The 16,831-nt window shown below is 36.3% G+C and overlaps 1 long non-coding RNA gene across 1 annotated transcript; it reads right to left on the reverse strand.

Annotated features, from left to right (window-relative positions):
• Window positions 1-2,096: 2,096 nt before the first annotated feature.
• LOC134201323 (uncharacterized) lies at window positions 2,097-4,157 on the reverse strand. The gene is made up of 2 exons (XR_009976541.1): window positions 3,878-4,157; window positions 2,097-2,364 (listed from the first exon to the last, which is right to left on the reverse strand). It is a non-coding gene; the product is annotated as an uncharacterized LOC134201323 (long non-coding RNA).
• Between the last annotated feature and the right edge of the window lie 12,674 nt (window positions 4,158-16,831).

The raw sequence follows: 16,831 nt of genomic DNA on the forward strand, positions 1-16,831 counted from the left end.
GTTGCAACTTCGAGGGGCTAGTTAGCTTCACCGGGCTTGTAGGCGAGCTCACGGGGCTCAGTCTGGGAGACTTAACACTAGCCCTAGCAAGGGCACTGCTTCGCTGAACTTCGCTGAATCTACCACTGGATCGGAATCACGACCCACTGAGAAGATCCAGCGAGACACTCAGTGGGTTGTATCTGTGAGTTCATTTTCACGATGTTGATCGGAAAGCACCGGTAGTGGACCGGGAGGATCTAAAGTAGCCTTTCCCAAAGTGAGCAATAACGCCCCCTAGTGGGCGCTGCCGGCGTAAAGGGGGGCGGTAAGAGACACAGAAAAAAAAGAGCACGTTGTGTAGAGGCTTGGGAGGCAATTTGTAATTTCATAAGAGGACTCTTATACACCGACTGAGCTCTCGCTATAGTGGTTTTTAAGTAGTTGAATAAATGGGGGCGCTAAAAAATAATTTATTCTCAAAGTGAACAGTAGACAAATAATAATAATAATTACATTTATTTACTCCACAATACAAATAACTTTTCAATTAATATGACCTAAAGGGGATGGCCCATTTTAGGCCCAAAGCGGACAATAGATTATAGAAAAAATACTTAGTGCATTAATTTTGTCATAAATAAATATGCATTTACTTTCTTGCAAATAAGCGCCACTATAGTTTACAATAAGTAGTTTAAAAAAAGTAACTCTATTGAAAAAACAAGGATTTTTATTTTTGCGGGAAAAATATTGCCAGCTTCAAATCCTTTAACGTATGAAGTAAATATTTTGAGTATATAAATAAAACATATAAATAAATCATTTTAAGTATTATCATTAATCAAACGATTTTAATGGATTTTATGCACATAAAATAACATCGAAGACATACCCATTGGACTTTAACTTGTAACTATACTTGAGACCTTAGAACTTATATCTCAAGGTGGGTGGCGTATTTACGTTGTAGATGTATGTGGGCTCGAGTAACCACTTAGCAACACCAGGATGGCTGTGAGCTCGCCCACCCATCTAAGCATTAAAAAAACTTTACTAGTATTGTTATTTAAATATGTACAACTAAAACAAAAACATAAGAAATAATGTGTACTCGTAAAAAAAATATTAAGATATAAATCAATTATCGGTTATTTAAAAAAATAATCGATATATGAATTTCATATAATTATTTTTCTTTATACTGACAACACTGAATTTAATCTGACTGACTGATACTTCACTTGCTGCTTGTGGTGTTGTGCTTGCGTACAAAATGGATGTGTTTTGATTTTTCTTCGATTTATTTTACTTTTATCAATAACGTTTCATACTACGACTAAAAAACATTGTGTGAATTGTGGTTTTACCCTAACCGAGATTTAAAACCGTGTATATGTTCTCCTTTGCTATTTTTAGATGATACTAATTGTGTATGAAGATGAAGAAAATATAGATATTTAAAGAATTAAGTGTGTTTTATTTATATAGAAAATTAACCTCAAAACGAGTTTTTATTTTTATTATATTTTTTATAATAGTGGCGTCAATTTCAATATATTTTTTAGATATCCAATACATTTAAGAATTTGAATCAGTACATTTTTATAGTAATATTTGATGTCCATCTTGGGCCTAGCACACTATGGAGAGTGGGCAATCCCCTTTATAATTCTATCTAAACAATATTACAATATATTAATTATACTGACAGTGGAGATAAAAAGGCCGCGGCTCAGCTTTGTGATAGCTGAAACTATCGCTGCTATTCTGCCGCTGCCTGTAATTTTAATCTATAAACTAATCTAATCTATAAAATAATAAACTAAACTACTACCACTAAAATAATATAAACTAATCTATAAAAAATAATCTAATAAGTTTGGGAACCCCTGAATTCTAAAGAGACGTGTTACCTTACGGTTTTCGTGGCCATGGACGCCTTTAGTCCGTCGAAATTTTAATGTTGTAATATTGTTAACAAACAAATTAAAATCCTAAAAGTTTATTCAGTTACTTCTTCCACATTTACCTTACCACCTTCCACCTCTTTAGTCTCTACCTTAAAACTGGATAAAACCTACGATAAAACCTTACTAAAATCAGTTTAAAATTAATTAAAGTAGATGTCAAATATTTATTTAATAAAAATTTGTAGATATAACGTTCTTTTTTTATTGTTTAGGTGAGAGGACTTATATTTTGTGCCTCTTTAATTATGTAGCGTCTCGAATTGCCAGAGTGAAAAAAATCAAAACAAAACAAAAAAATCTCTAAAAAATGAAGATTTTCTAAAATTCAATTTTGATGACTCCGCAAAAGGATCCGTTGTGTCATCGGCATCGAGTGAAAGTTGCTATGCTTGCGTTTTTTTTTTCTTTCTTTCTGCAACAATTAATTAATATTTCTTGAAACGGGGTCTCGAGTCATTTATAACTGACAACATTAAACCACTAAACATACGGAGTTGGGAGAATATTTTTTATTTACTTATTTATTGCTTAGGTGGGTGGACGAGCTCACAGCCCACCTGGTGTTAAGCGGTTACTGGTGTCCATATCCACAACGTAAATGCGCCATCCACCGTGAGTCATAAGTTCTAAGATCTCAGGTATAGTTACAACGGCTGCCCCCATATTCGAGGTATATAGAAATTAAAACTGGAGGTTTCGCAATAACCCACGGTCATTCGGTAACGTGCGAACTTATTGTGGTACACTTCATTCACGGTTGTTTGCATGAGAGTTAATGTATTGCGCAAACGAACGCTCTGAGATCGTGGTCAACGAATGATAAAAAAATATGTTATTTTTTGTACGTCCACATCGTCCCATAAGGAACTTCGTTCCAATAATATTTAAAATATTTTTATTATATTTTTTTTTATTTACCAAGTCCACACTACCAGTGGTACTCGTGAGCGCATTGGAGCAGTCAAAGACAAATTACTTTATTCGTCCTCCCCGCCCCCTCCCCAGTATTTATTTATTGTCTTCTCTCTTCAATTTTATTTTTCTGTTGATCAAGTGCTTCGTCGCTTAATTGTGTTTACCCGTTTTATCTGATTTAATAGAGATTTAAATCTTGAAAACGGGTACGAACTATGACGGTTTCAATTTTTTAAAAGCCGATAAAAACGTGATCTTATCTGTGTTAATATTTTTTTTTGTTAAGTTGTAACATTGTTATTGGCAGCGAAACTGCGGGCACATTTCTCAATGTAACTTATTGTAGTTCATATTTTTATTAGGTATATGTACATAGATGGCGAAAGGTACCGATCTTAGTCGCCGGACGAATAAAAAAAAGCGGCAGTTTCCGATTGAAGGTTAAGGTTTTAAAAATGTATATTGTTGTCTCTTTTTTCAATCATCCCCGAAAGGAGTGTGAAAGAGTCAGCTGTAACTCAGAATAAAATACATTAAAATTAAATTAAAATTAATGTATTTTATTCCGATGAAATATGAAATGAAATATTTATTTTATCACCTGTCTTTTCTCTAAATACCGGATCACATAATACAGTTATTTTGTCCAGTTATTAATCAAAATGTAATTATGTCTGTATGTTTTCCCATGTTTCAATCCTATGTGTCTTTTAGCTACAACATGTTTGAAATTCTCGCTGTTTTCAAACACTATTATTATTTGTTGGGCTCTTAGTTTTAATGACTTACCGATATTTCAGTGCTGATGCTAGCGTTAATTATCGGGTAGACTACCTACCGCGTCTATGTTAAATAATAATAATTTAAATGTTTATCCGTTGTAAGAAACATATTTATTTCAGGGTAATTAGAGAGAAGAGTAGATGGTCAACGCTTTCCCGGCCGATCATCCACAAGGTGGACAGCCTTAAGTCATCTACGAAGTGTTCCCTTACTGAATGTATACGTACCGCCACAAATAGAAGGAATTGGAGAAGTCTCTCAAAAGCCGCAACCAAGCATTAAGATATACGTAACCACGACCACTCCGCCAGGAGTGTACGACTGAGAAGAAGAAAAGATATTATGGCATAAAAACATGTTGTATGTTAATAATTTTTAATAGAGGATACAAATGTAATAAGTTTATTTGGACAAAAAACAACATATTATTATTTTTTATAAAAAGCAACGTTAACAATAATGCTTGGAATGGAATCGTTAGGACGCGTTTTGAATACACACAGATTGTTTCACGAATGTTAACCTCAAAGTTGTGATAGTTGTTTTTTTTAAACGGATTTTACGAACTGGTAACTAAGACCTTAAGTCATGTCTTATTTTTTGAAAAATGATAATACGGAGTGAAATGAAATGAAGATGATTAATTTGAGACATTAATCAACTGGGATGAAATGAAATGAGATGAGATGATATGGGATGAAGTATAATCTCAGTAAAATGGTGGTCATATACTGAGTATTTTTCAGTGGACTTTTTGGAGGATCCCAAGAAGTTACGTCCAGCGCCTTTGTTTCATTTTCCCACATTTGTACACTTTCACAGATATTTAAACAGTTAATAACCCACCGTTATTACGCATTTAAACCTGAAGAAACACTAAATAGACAAAATAAAACAAATCACACAGCTTCACTCCTCGTGTTCCCGCCAAAAAGCGACATTTAATTTTGTATTTACACTCGCAAAGATTCATTGCGTTTCGTTCATTCATTGTCAAAACTATATTAAGTTACAAACGTTACAGCTATGATGATTTATTAGGTACTACTAGCCCTTTTGCCTTCGAAAACAGCTTTTTTTTAGTCTGAATATTAATTAAGCATTTTATCTATAGTGACGGCGTGATGAATATTAACTTTAGCTAAATTAAATTACATTGAATATTACAATGCAATTATAGCTATGAGATGAGAGAATAATTCAAGGATTAGTCTATAAAAAAGCAATTTGTGTTATTTCTGTCAGAAACAACTCAGCCCTTACATTCATTTGCATAAAAAAAGGTAAAAGACAGTTTAAAACTTCAGGGAACTTAGTCGTTGGGATACTTAATGTTTTAAAAGTAAATAAAATTGTGAGAACTTTATTTCGAGATTAAGAGAAGCCCGCGTTGTATTCAGCCTGCGTTACGCATGTATAATCTGTACTGATTACAGGTTTTGATTTCTTGTATTTTGTTTTTTTATCTTTTCTCGAACAATCAAGAAGTTGAATGAAGCCTTTCCTCTTTAGTGTTGCTGAAAATAAAGGTTCTTTTCCTGGATTTTTCGCGTGAATAACTCATATATCATATTCCATTTTGTGTGATACAGTGATACCCTACCACCATTTACTGGTGGTAGGACCTCTTGTGAGCCCGCACGGGTAGGTACCACCGCCCTGCCTATTTCTACTGTAAAGTAGTAATGCGTTTCGGTTTGATGGGTGGGGCAGCCGTTGTAACTATACTTGAGACCTTAGAACATATATCTCAAGGTGGGTGGCAGTATTTACGTTATTGATATCTATGGCCTTCAGTAACCAGCTAACTCCAAGTGGGCTATGAGCTCGTCCACCCATATAAGCAACGTTAAACTAGTTATAATTACGTAGTCGTAACATTGGCGCATTTAAATTCAATTAAAAGTACTTTGAGAGTGTTTGAACTCTGAGTCCGCATCCCTTTGATACCAGTAAGCCAAATGCCAGTCTACATTCAGACATTTCAGATAGTCCAGTCAGAAATTTCAACCATGGTTGGAATAAAAAACCATAAAATATCAAAAATGTTTGTGGCACGAAATAGTCTTTCGAAGAAACTTGTCGATTATTCGTTGTGAAATCTAGCAACCCTAGAATGTTTTTTTTTTGTTTTGTGTTCGTTACAAAACACGACGGCCAATCAAGCGCACAGCCTGGTTGAAGCCTGAGTTTACTTCATTAGTTTGATTGAAAAGATACTTTTATTGTGTATCTAAACGTTTAGGTTTCCACAGTTCTCACCACCTTAGAATTACTTAACGGAAAGTTTTTAAAAGGACGAATTAATCATTTATATTTTTATTTTTTACTAGTTGACCCGGCAGACTTCGTAGTGCCTCAATCGATAAATAAAAGACCTAAAATTTTGTATAAAATAAACTTAAAACAAACAAAAGGAATTCGTCCGACGGGGGACACATCAAAGGAAAAAGAAAATTGTTATTTTTATTTAATTCCGAGCATTTTCATATTTATCTACCTTTTAAACCTTACCTGGACTTCCACAAATAATTCAAGACCAAAATTTGCCAAATCGGTCCAGCCCTTCTCGAGTTTTAGCGAGACTAACGAACAGCAATTGATTTTTATATACATACTAGCGACCCGCCCTCGCTTCGCTTCGGAAACATTAAAACACACATGAAACCAAAAATAAATAAATAAAAAAAAAAAAAAAAAAGTAGCCTATGTTCATCAGGGACAATGTCGGCTTCTAATGGAAAAATAATTTTTCAAATCGGTCCAGTAGTTTCGGAGCCTATTCGAAACAAACAAACAAACAAATCTTTCCTCTTTATAATATTAGTATAGATATAGATTTCTTAGATCCGTGGACGAACTCGCGGCCCGCCTGGTGTCAAGTGGTTACCGGAGCCCGTAGACGTAAACATAACAGAGTAAATTACCAATGATTAAAAAGAATAACAATATAAATTACAACTCCCAAAGCCAACTAACTACTAACTGATTTTCATTATTTAAAAATGTCTCACGCCGTTGTATAATAAATATTCTATAATAAAATAAATAATTCCAATATTTAGATAATTGGCTTTGCGTCGTGTTCTTAAAAAAAAAGTTTTTTTGGCGGGAACGCGAGTTGATGTGTGAATTGTTTTATGTATGTTTTACTTTGTTAATTAAACTAAAATGTACTTTAGATAGTCTCATTCTATTTATGTAAATACGTTTAATATTTGTAACAGAAGTCGGTGTCAATACAGTGTAACATTTTCTTAGATTTATTATTAACAATAGGGACGGTTTGAGAAACAAGATTGTTACATTTAAAGCTAAGAATTCGGAATTGCAATTTTAAAACTCGCTTATATTACTAACAAACAGCATATTATATACTTTTATCAAAAAATATCAATTTTCACTTGACATTTATTAAGATAATTTTAAGATGTTTTTTCTTTATTGTAACACGTAATTTTTTTTGATTTTTTTAAGCTATTGCATAGCTTTTATCGCGGGCCTTGAGTGCGGCGACCGAATCATGAAATTCCGTAACGAAAAAAACCTTACACCCCTCACTCCGCCTACCATGTAACTCGCGTTCAACACATTAACACGTTGCGCTTGTGTAGTGTTTGTGAATAAGCGCGTGGCGTGACGTCACACTGCATGCGCATCATGAAAAGTCTCTCTCTCGCGCGGTCTGGCTTAGGAGTGTGAAGGGGACAGTTAAGGTTTTGCTTTTATTAATGTTTAATATAGCCAGTTTCCGAGTGCCACACGTTTTTGTTTTGTTATAAATGTCTTTTGCATTTGTTTTGTAATCTGGATGTTCTTTGAACAAAACATAATGTCCTGCTAGCAGTCATAAGCGCGGAAAGCATCCCAAGACATCGAAGTGTTACTTTGATTGATTAGAAACTAATGATATACGCATCAAATACTCTGATGTTGCAGGAAGGCGTGAGTTTCGACGGTTTCTCAAACAGTCTAGTTTACCCGGACGTATTCGCTGATCAAATACTCCGACTCATTAACTTCATGTTATCGTTCGAGTTCGGAACAGGAGTTACACGGGAAAGCTCTGAGTTCAAATCGTGCAAGCTTCCGTGAGCTTAGTCAAACATAATTGAATATTGTTTGTTCGTTGTGTCTGTACGAACATGTCTTTTCTGAATTATTTCTCGAATTGTATTATATAAAATATAATTATAGATTGGCGTATTAATTACTTTCATCTAATTCTCCTTATTCGCGTTTCCTTCATTCGCGTTTTCGCTATTTGGGGATTAAAAAAAAGCGACCCAATTGACTTCAACGGTGAAGGAGTAAAATCGTGTAATAAAAATCAAATCCGCAAAATTATAATTTGTGTAATTACTGGTGGTAGGACCTCTTGTGAGTCCGCGCGGGTAGGTACCACAATACCGCCTATTTCCGCCGTGAAGCAGTAATGCGTTTGGGTTCGAAGGGTGGAGTAGCCGTTGTAACTACACTGAGATCTTAGAATTTATATCTCGAGGTGGGTTGCGCATTTACGTTGTAGATGTCTATAGATGGGCTCCTGTAACCACTTAACACCAGGTGGGCTGTGAGCTCGTCCATCCATCTAAGCAATAAAAAATAAATAAAAAATTAGGGCTCGCCTACGTCGTACCTACCCGTGCGGACTCCCAAGAGGTCCTACCACCAGTGAAAAGCTTGATAAGCTTGTTATTCCATCAGTGTGACAACCAAACTAAAAAAATAAAAACAGCAATACAAATAATAGTATACACTTTACTTCAAAGTATGTACGAATATAAATAATCATCTAGTATCATGAAAATATATCCATGATAAAGTACAGAAAGGTGTCTGTGTCAGAGGTAGGGTGCGCAAAAACGTCGCCGGCACTGCTACGTTTCACTGAAGTTAGCTGTGACTGAGTACCGTCAGCAGAAACGTAACATAGTAATTTAATTGATTAAAAACGTTTTTTTTTAAAGTGAAACTTCTAATGAGACTTCCAATAAGGTTGCGTTAAACGTTTAACGCCACCACACTAGAAAGAGACAGAGCGAGAGTGAATGCGTGGCACGTCCTTTCAGGCCCTCCGATTCCTGGGTTTCTATCACCTAAGTTATCTATACTTCTATACTAATATTATAAAGAGGAAAGATTTGTTTGTTTGTTTGTATTGAATTGGCTCCGAAACTACTGAACCGATTTGAAAAATTCTTTCACTGTTTGGATGCAACACTATTCCCGAGTGACATACAACAAGTACATACTTGTTGAACGTCAAAAGAACTACCGTCAATTCACAAAAACTAGCCTCCGTCCTGAGAAGAATTGGCAAGAAACTCAGCGGGCATGTCTTTTTATTTAAATATTAGATTATTTTTTTAAATATTAGATTATTTTTTAAAATATTCATTTTTACAATGAGAACGGCTACCCCACCCTTCAAGTCGAAACGCATTACTGCTTCACGGCAGAAATAGGCAGGATGGTGGTACATACCCGTGCGGACTCACAAGAGGTCCTACCACCAGTAAAACCACCATTATATTATACCGTAGTCTGAAAGCAGCTTAATACACTCTGGGCTCTTCGTGTTACGTGGGACAAGATAGCGCTCTACGAGGTCAAAATTACTCGACTGTCTCTTTCTAAAGGTCGATGCATAGATGTCGGCGGGCACCGTAAATAAATATTCATAAAAAAAACAATCGCCTTGTTTTCTGTCTGTACCGGGAATAATTTGCGCCAAGCGAACCGTCACTTTTAATCTCAATATTGAGATGAGGACAATATGAAACTACACCGTCTCGTGTCCCTCTCGATCCCCAGCAGGTCCCTATGTCTGTCTCTTTCACACTATAATACGACTAGATAGAAGAGGCTATATTATTATATAGTTGTCTCTTTAATGTATCGTGATATAAACGGCTTAGTTTGTTTGTACGTTGGCAAATGTGCTGTTGGTTCAAGATGTACAATAACTATGCTTTAGTTAACTATTTACATATAAGGAGTCGGTTCATATAGATCGGTACTATGGATGGAAGGTTAGCGAAAAAAAAAAGAATAACTGGGAATAAATCAAGCGCGGTTTATATACTTTTAAATGTATACATAATATGTATGTAACCTCTATATGTTTTATGAGATAAATATTAAAAAGAGGTTAATATGTTATAAAGGTGACATAAATGATGATTTGAATATTGAAACCATAGATTATACACTTAATATATTTGAGAATTGAAACATTAGAAGAAGGAACATTACAAATATTAAAACATTTTTGAATATTGAAATATAAAAAAACATAAAAACTGATGAAGCAATAGCTTTAAATGTTGTTTTATGATGTATTATTTTATTCACACGAAAATAAAGTTTAGCCTAGTAAAACTATAGCACAAATTGAGTTGCTCTATAGAAACAACATTTAAAGCTATTGCTTCACCAGTTTTTATGTTTTTTATATTTCAATATTAAAAAATGTTTTAATATTTCTAATGTTCCTTCTTCTAATGTCTCAATATTCAAATTATCATTATTAGTGTACGTTTATTTCTAATCTTTATTTTTATAACAAATCAATATAATTTAACATAAATCAACTCATACAGTAGAACAAATTTTCCAATGCGCTTGAAGGAGGCACAGTTCCCTAGATACTGGCTACGTTACCTCGTTGGACAGCCAGACTCACTCTCTGTGCAAAGTACCAGCCAGCCTTAGCATCACGTGTAACCTCCTTCACAGCCCACCTGGTGTTAAGTGGTTACTGGAGCCTATAGACATCTACAACGTAAATGCGCCAGGCACCTTGAGATATCAGTACTAAGGTCTCAAGTATAGTTACAACGGCTGCCCCGCCCTTCAAATCGAAACGCATTACTGCTTCACGGCAGAAATAGGTAGGGCGGTGGTACTTACCCGTGCGGACTCACAAGACGTCCAGCCACCAGTAACGAATCAGCACGAAGCGAATCTCTCAATTGCAACTAACGTAACTTAATTATTATCACCAAGCGGATCCGCGTGCGGCGACCAGTCCGTAATAATTGTACAATACCCATTCATAATGTGATTTTCGAGAATTTAAATTGGAAATCTCGAGACCTATATAAGAGAGTCTAATTGAAATTGTTTTGCGATTTAAAACACGAAAACGTCGGTCTTCATTTCTTGTGATTGCCTCGATTTCGTTACGTGGCCGCTGGAGCTTGTTAATCTGTGTACTTAGTGCGAGTTTTTTTAACGTTCTCGATAGCGTAAAAGTTAACTCAAATTTGTATGGAGTCGGAACGTTTAACTACGTTTGCCGCTAGGGGCGCTGTTCCAACTGCATACAAAATTGGGTTAACTTTTACGCTATCGACAACGTTAAAAAACTCGCACTAGGCACACTGCTCCCACTTTTACCTGTGTTACCATAGCCTATGTAAGGTATTACGAGGGTAGGTGAATATAAACAAGCGAACACCCAATCAGCGTCTTAAACGGATTCATTCGTGACGTTATATCGGGATCGCCGTTATGTAGGGCTGTCTCAGAAGTTTTTAACACGTTTTTTTTTTACTAAATCGATGTGTCCACTCCGACTTAACTTTGAAGGTAATCTTTTTCAACTGATCAGATCAGAAACGTTAAAAAAGCACACTGACCACGTTCATTCCACCAAGTCTCCAAGTTACACTTCGACTAGTGACCGTTTCACCCTTTAAACGGCAAACGAGATGATGGCATATAATTCCTCCAACCAATTACCAATTACCGACACCAATCAAGTAAACACGTACTTAACAAATGCTCACAAATGAATTCCAGGATGAAGATATAGAGCGTTGTGTACCAAAAACCTACCCACGAAAATTATAATTATCGTTACTGCTGGTGGTCTAGCGATGGTAGCTTATAGGATTGTGAGCCCGGACGTGTCTCTACCACCATTCTGCTTGTATCTGCCACGAAGCAGTCTGTTTGAAAGCATTTCGGTTTGAAGGGCGGGGCAGCCATTGTACTGAGACCTTAGAATTCACATCCCAAGATGAGTGGCGGCATTTACACTGTAGATGTCTACGGGCTTCAGTAACTACTTAACGCCAAGTGGGCTGTGAGTTCGTCCAAGCTTCAATGCAATAAAAAAAAATTCAAGATGGGAGGCGGCATTTGAGGTCTGTGGCCTCCGGTAACCATTTGACACACAAAAATACACCTATGCTTCAAAATGTTCAAAACGGCCGTATATGTTTTTTGCACGTGACCTCTATCGTTCAGTAAATATGAGATTTCGATCCTTCTTGCTCTAAGAGGTTAACATGATTATGAAGACGTCATAACAAAAATCATTAACAAGGTTAGCTGAGATTAGTTAGCGGTAGCCAGCGGCTTGGCTGTGCCCCCGGCATTGTTGGGGTCCATTAGCGACGGTAACCACTCACCACCAGGAGAGCCGTGTGCCTTTGATGAACGGTATCAAGAAGATTGGGCACGGAGGAGGTCCGGTCCATACATAACGTGACCATACGTCCCGCTTTCATTTATTTATCTGTTGTGCATGTGTTTATTAGAAACTTATTTATCCCAAATCCTTATTGTATTAGAAAATACATACTAAAGTAACTCTAAGTTTGCTATAGAAAAGTAGTTTGTCTATGTATTGTCTATGGTACACCGCAACATACCTGCTCTATTTTTATATTTTTCAGAATTTCTGTTAATTAAACGGTTGTCTGGAAGAGATCGCTTTTAGCGATAAGACCGCCTATTGTACAAATGTATCTGCTTTTTGACTGTTTTTTTGAATGTAAATTGTGTTGGTCTGCAATAAAGTGTATTCGCTCTCTCTCTCTCTCTCTCTCTCTCTCTCTCTCTCTCTTTATTTTTTGTTGCAAAATTATTTATAAAGATTATTTTCAGGGCAAGTTGGTGTAAGAATTAAGATTTCAGTGAGGGTAAGATACCATAATAAATTATTTCAAGTCATTTTTTTAACCATATTTTTTATTTTTCACTTAATTATTACATTTTACCCCGACGTAACCCATATATGTATATTTATTTATAAACCAAAATTCCGTAGGCGTCCCGTTTTGATACGAAAAAAAAGGTCACGTTATCCATACATCAAATTCTGCAGACATGGAGCCTTGGTCTGCATCCAATAGAAGACATGAGTAGGATGACCATGTTCGAACTGCCTACATGGCGCAATACAAAAAGGAAGAAAGAAAAGCTCCTGTAGTCGATATTAAAATTTTGAACGTCAATGTCTTCTTATTATTGTCGTCGTAGCTTAAAAGATAACACGCCCGGTGTTCTTGCATACCGCGGTACCGCTATTTAAATACCACAGGCAAGGTACAAGGTACAATTGGTTACTGGAGCCCATAGATATCTACAACGTAAATGACGTCACCCACCTTAAGATATAAGTTCTAAGGTCTCATGCCCGTATGTTAAGACGTTTCGTCAAATAGTCCTCCACTCTTAACTCATCGGATGATGCTCAAGCATTCCTCCCAAACTTCTCGAGTTTGGTATTTTTAGTCGACCATTACAATATTCCTCAACTGTCCTCGAGTGAGGTAATAATGATGAAAATTTGATCAAGCTAGCATCAAACCCATAGAGTTCTGTAGTCTATAGTCATTGTTTAATGTCAAAGTCAAGCTGCCGCTGTCTGTTTGACACTAGAAGCATTGAACTTGTTTGATGTTTTAATTGCTGAGTTATTCGTAAATATGTGTGCGTGCGGTAAATTTGAAAGTGTATTATTTATTTTCTAACCCATTATTATTTTAGATTTCGGACCCGGTTTTGTATTTTTATTCGCCGTTTTTGTGTGAATTTGATTGCATCGTGTTGTTGAAGTGCTTTTCCACAACCACCAGTTTATTATTATATAAATAAAACTTATAATCGCATTGGCTTTATTTATTAGGTAGTAAGCAAAATATGACTCTTATGTAGGTATATAAAATAAGGAGTTTCAAATGTCTAACCACGAGTCTAAACAAGAGTCTAACCTCGAACTATTTACTTTATTAATAAAAATTATCAACATTAAATTATCCAAATATCCGCGAATCATGCACAGATCCAGGCCATTGCACAACAATATCATATATTTCCATTTGTGGTCCACATACTATTTGGACATTGATAGAAAACCAGCCTTGAGGAACGTTCAATGTACGTCGCGACGTACCTTGACTTGACAGTTCGTTTACTCCACCCCGGTTAGGAAAATTTTCCAAGGACGTTTGAGTGGAGTTTATTTTTACGACTAAGCATACCAAAACGCGCGTTGGAGGTTGAGTCGAGTCGAGTAAAGCTCGTGTGAACGACTAAAGATACGGGGGTCAGTATAGTTACAACGGCTGCCCCATCTTTGAAATCGAAACGCGTCTGTCGTCACTCGTATTAGTCTCGTTTGCTACAGCCAGACCGCGGGGTTTTAAAAGATAATAATTCATTTAAAAGGTGATATTTTCTACAAGTTCTCCAGCTCCTGTACAACGACCCTATCATAGTTAGGGTGGACACGTTAGCGTCCTTCCCTTGGGTCTCTTTATACCTTTGATCCCCAATTTTTTTCCTACTAGAATTCGGAAAGACAGCAGCGGTGAAAGTCTTCCGGAGAGGGCTTTAATTTGAGCAGCAGGTGATGTCAGGGCTCATCTATTTAAATAGTATTGGACCTTGAAGTCTTTATTCTAATGCAACCCTCTTTTTTTTGATTGGGAAGACGTCCCCAAGTTTGGCAGTTTGGGAGAATCAAAAAAACCCTGTAGTATTTGAAAAGTCAATGGAATGCGTGATAAAAGAGCTAGAGAAATAAAATGTCTGAAGCTGATCAGGCCAGAACCCATCTAAAAGGTTGGTGAAAAAGTTTCTTCGAATTTTTAAAGACAAATCCCATTTTTTTTTATATATTTTAATTAGATTTAACTAAAGTATGTAGGTGCCATTTTGTTCGATAATTTTTTGCCATCTTGTAGGTAGGGATAGGATCCCATCATCAGATCTTGACGATTAAAGGACCATTCGGGAAGTCTAGCCTTTCGAACAAAAAAAAGAATTATCAGAATTGGTTGAAGCATTCTCGAGAAGTCGGTGAACATACATAAATTAAAAATTATGGTCGAATTGATAACTTCCTCTTTTGAAGTCGGTTAAAAAGCTTGATTTTATTACTTTAAATAGCTCCTTAACATTCTATTATTTAAAAATATTTTCACTTTCTACGTAAATGAAGAGGCGGGTAAAATTTAGCGTTATGACAAAATAACTATTCCCCGAACGCGGACGAAGTCGCGGGCAAAAGCTAGTATCATCATATATTATGTATAAATATTTCAAGGTACCGAAAATTAATGTCGACCGTCAAATCTTCAAACAAATCTCAAAGCTCAAGCAAAAGATAAATCGTGCATATAAAAGCTTCATTAAGTCGAATTGAAACAGTAATTAAGAGTTTTAAAAAAAGCTCCCTCGAAGCTTTACGTTCATTAATCTTTAGACAATCGTCAAATGAATGAGGGAGTGGGACTCGTTGAAGTTCTTAATTTTAATGGATTGGCCATCACGCCGGTCCCTTGGGGGGGTGGACAGAAGCTCGGAAGTCTCAACAGCATTTGATGTAGTATCAATTAAAACTGACCTTTACCTTTTTACTGAGAAACAAACACTATCACACTAATCGTTGTAAATGTTTAACGCTGTTCAAATCGATCTTCTATCTATATATATAAAAAAGAATTGCTGTTCGTTAGTCTCGCTAAAACTCGAGAACGGCTGGACCGATTTGGCTAATTTTGGTCATGAATGATTTGAATCTCATGAAGTCCAGAGAAGGTTTAAAAGGTAGATAAATATAATAATGCTCGGAATTAAATAAAAAATTACAATTTTGTTTTTTCTTTGATGTGTCCCCCGTCGGACGGATTCCTTTTGTTTGTATTAAGTTTATTTTATACAAAAGTTTAGGTATTTTGTTTATCGATTGAGGCACTACGAAGTTTTCCGGGTCAGCTATATAGTCGTCAATATATTTTTCAGTTAAATTTAGAATGTGGTATGTTTTCTAACCTTTTTTCCCTTATTTATTCGGTGTTAGCCTAAAAGGCTATTCTAGCTACGCCCGGATCAATAGGTGAGCTCACGGGCTCAAACTGAGAGAATATGGTAACACTGGTTCTAACAAGAGCAGTGCTTGGCACAATCTATCACCGGACCGGAATCGCGACCCACTGAGAAGATCTGGCGAGAGGCTTAGTGGGCTATCTATGGGCGAAGACACCGATTTTTCTGCTCATTTTTTTTATGGCTTAGATGGGTGGACGAGCTCATTCATAGCCCACCTGGTGTCATGTGGTTACTGGAGCCTATAGACATCTACAACGTAAATGCGCCACCCACCTTGAGATATAAGTTCTAAGGTCTCAGTATAGTTACAACGGCTGCTCCACCCTTCAAACCGAAACGCATTACTGCTTCACGGCAGAAATAGGCAGGGTGGTGGTACCTACCCGTGCGGACTCACAAGAGGTCCTACTACCCGTAAAATTAACTACCATTTGAATTAATTACGTACGTTTTTTTTTCAAATGTATTTTTAATCAAGCCCTCCACGAAATCTTGGTAAGTATTTATTTTCCGTGTTTTTTTCTTCCCAAAAAGAATAATATAAAAACGTATTCGAACCAAGCACGCTGGGGTCGTCAAAACCGACGCTCGTAAAAACCTGCCAAATACCAATGCACATGTCAGAATAATGTCTTATGGTTGTCCGTTTCCATTATCGTACGATTCACTAAAATCGCTTTTAGGACGTCATTTAAAACGTTTTCACTCGAGATGATTTTAATCGATCGACTATTGGGTTAATTTCAACGTCCCAATTTTTTTTTGCTTAGATTGGTGGATGAGCTCACAGCCAACTTGGTATTAAAAGGTTACTGGAGCCCATAGACATCTACAATGTAAATGAGATATAAGTTTTAAGGTTTAAGTATAGTTACAACGGCTGCCCCATCCTTCAAACCAAAACGCATTACTGCTTCATGGCAGAAATAGGCAGGGCGGTGGTACCCACCCGCACGGACTCACAAGAGATCCTCTCCCCAGTAAATCAATTCCCGAATCTCAGTTACATTAAAATCAATCCCATTAAATGAATCCCTTAATCAATCAAT

Source organism: Bombyx mori, chromosome 24, assembly GCF_030269925.1.
Source record: "Bombyx mori chromosome 24, ASM3026992v2".
NCBI lineage: Eukaryota > Metazoa > Arthropoda > Insecta > Lepidoptera > Bombycidae > Bombyx > Bombyx mori.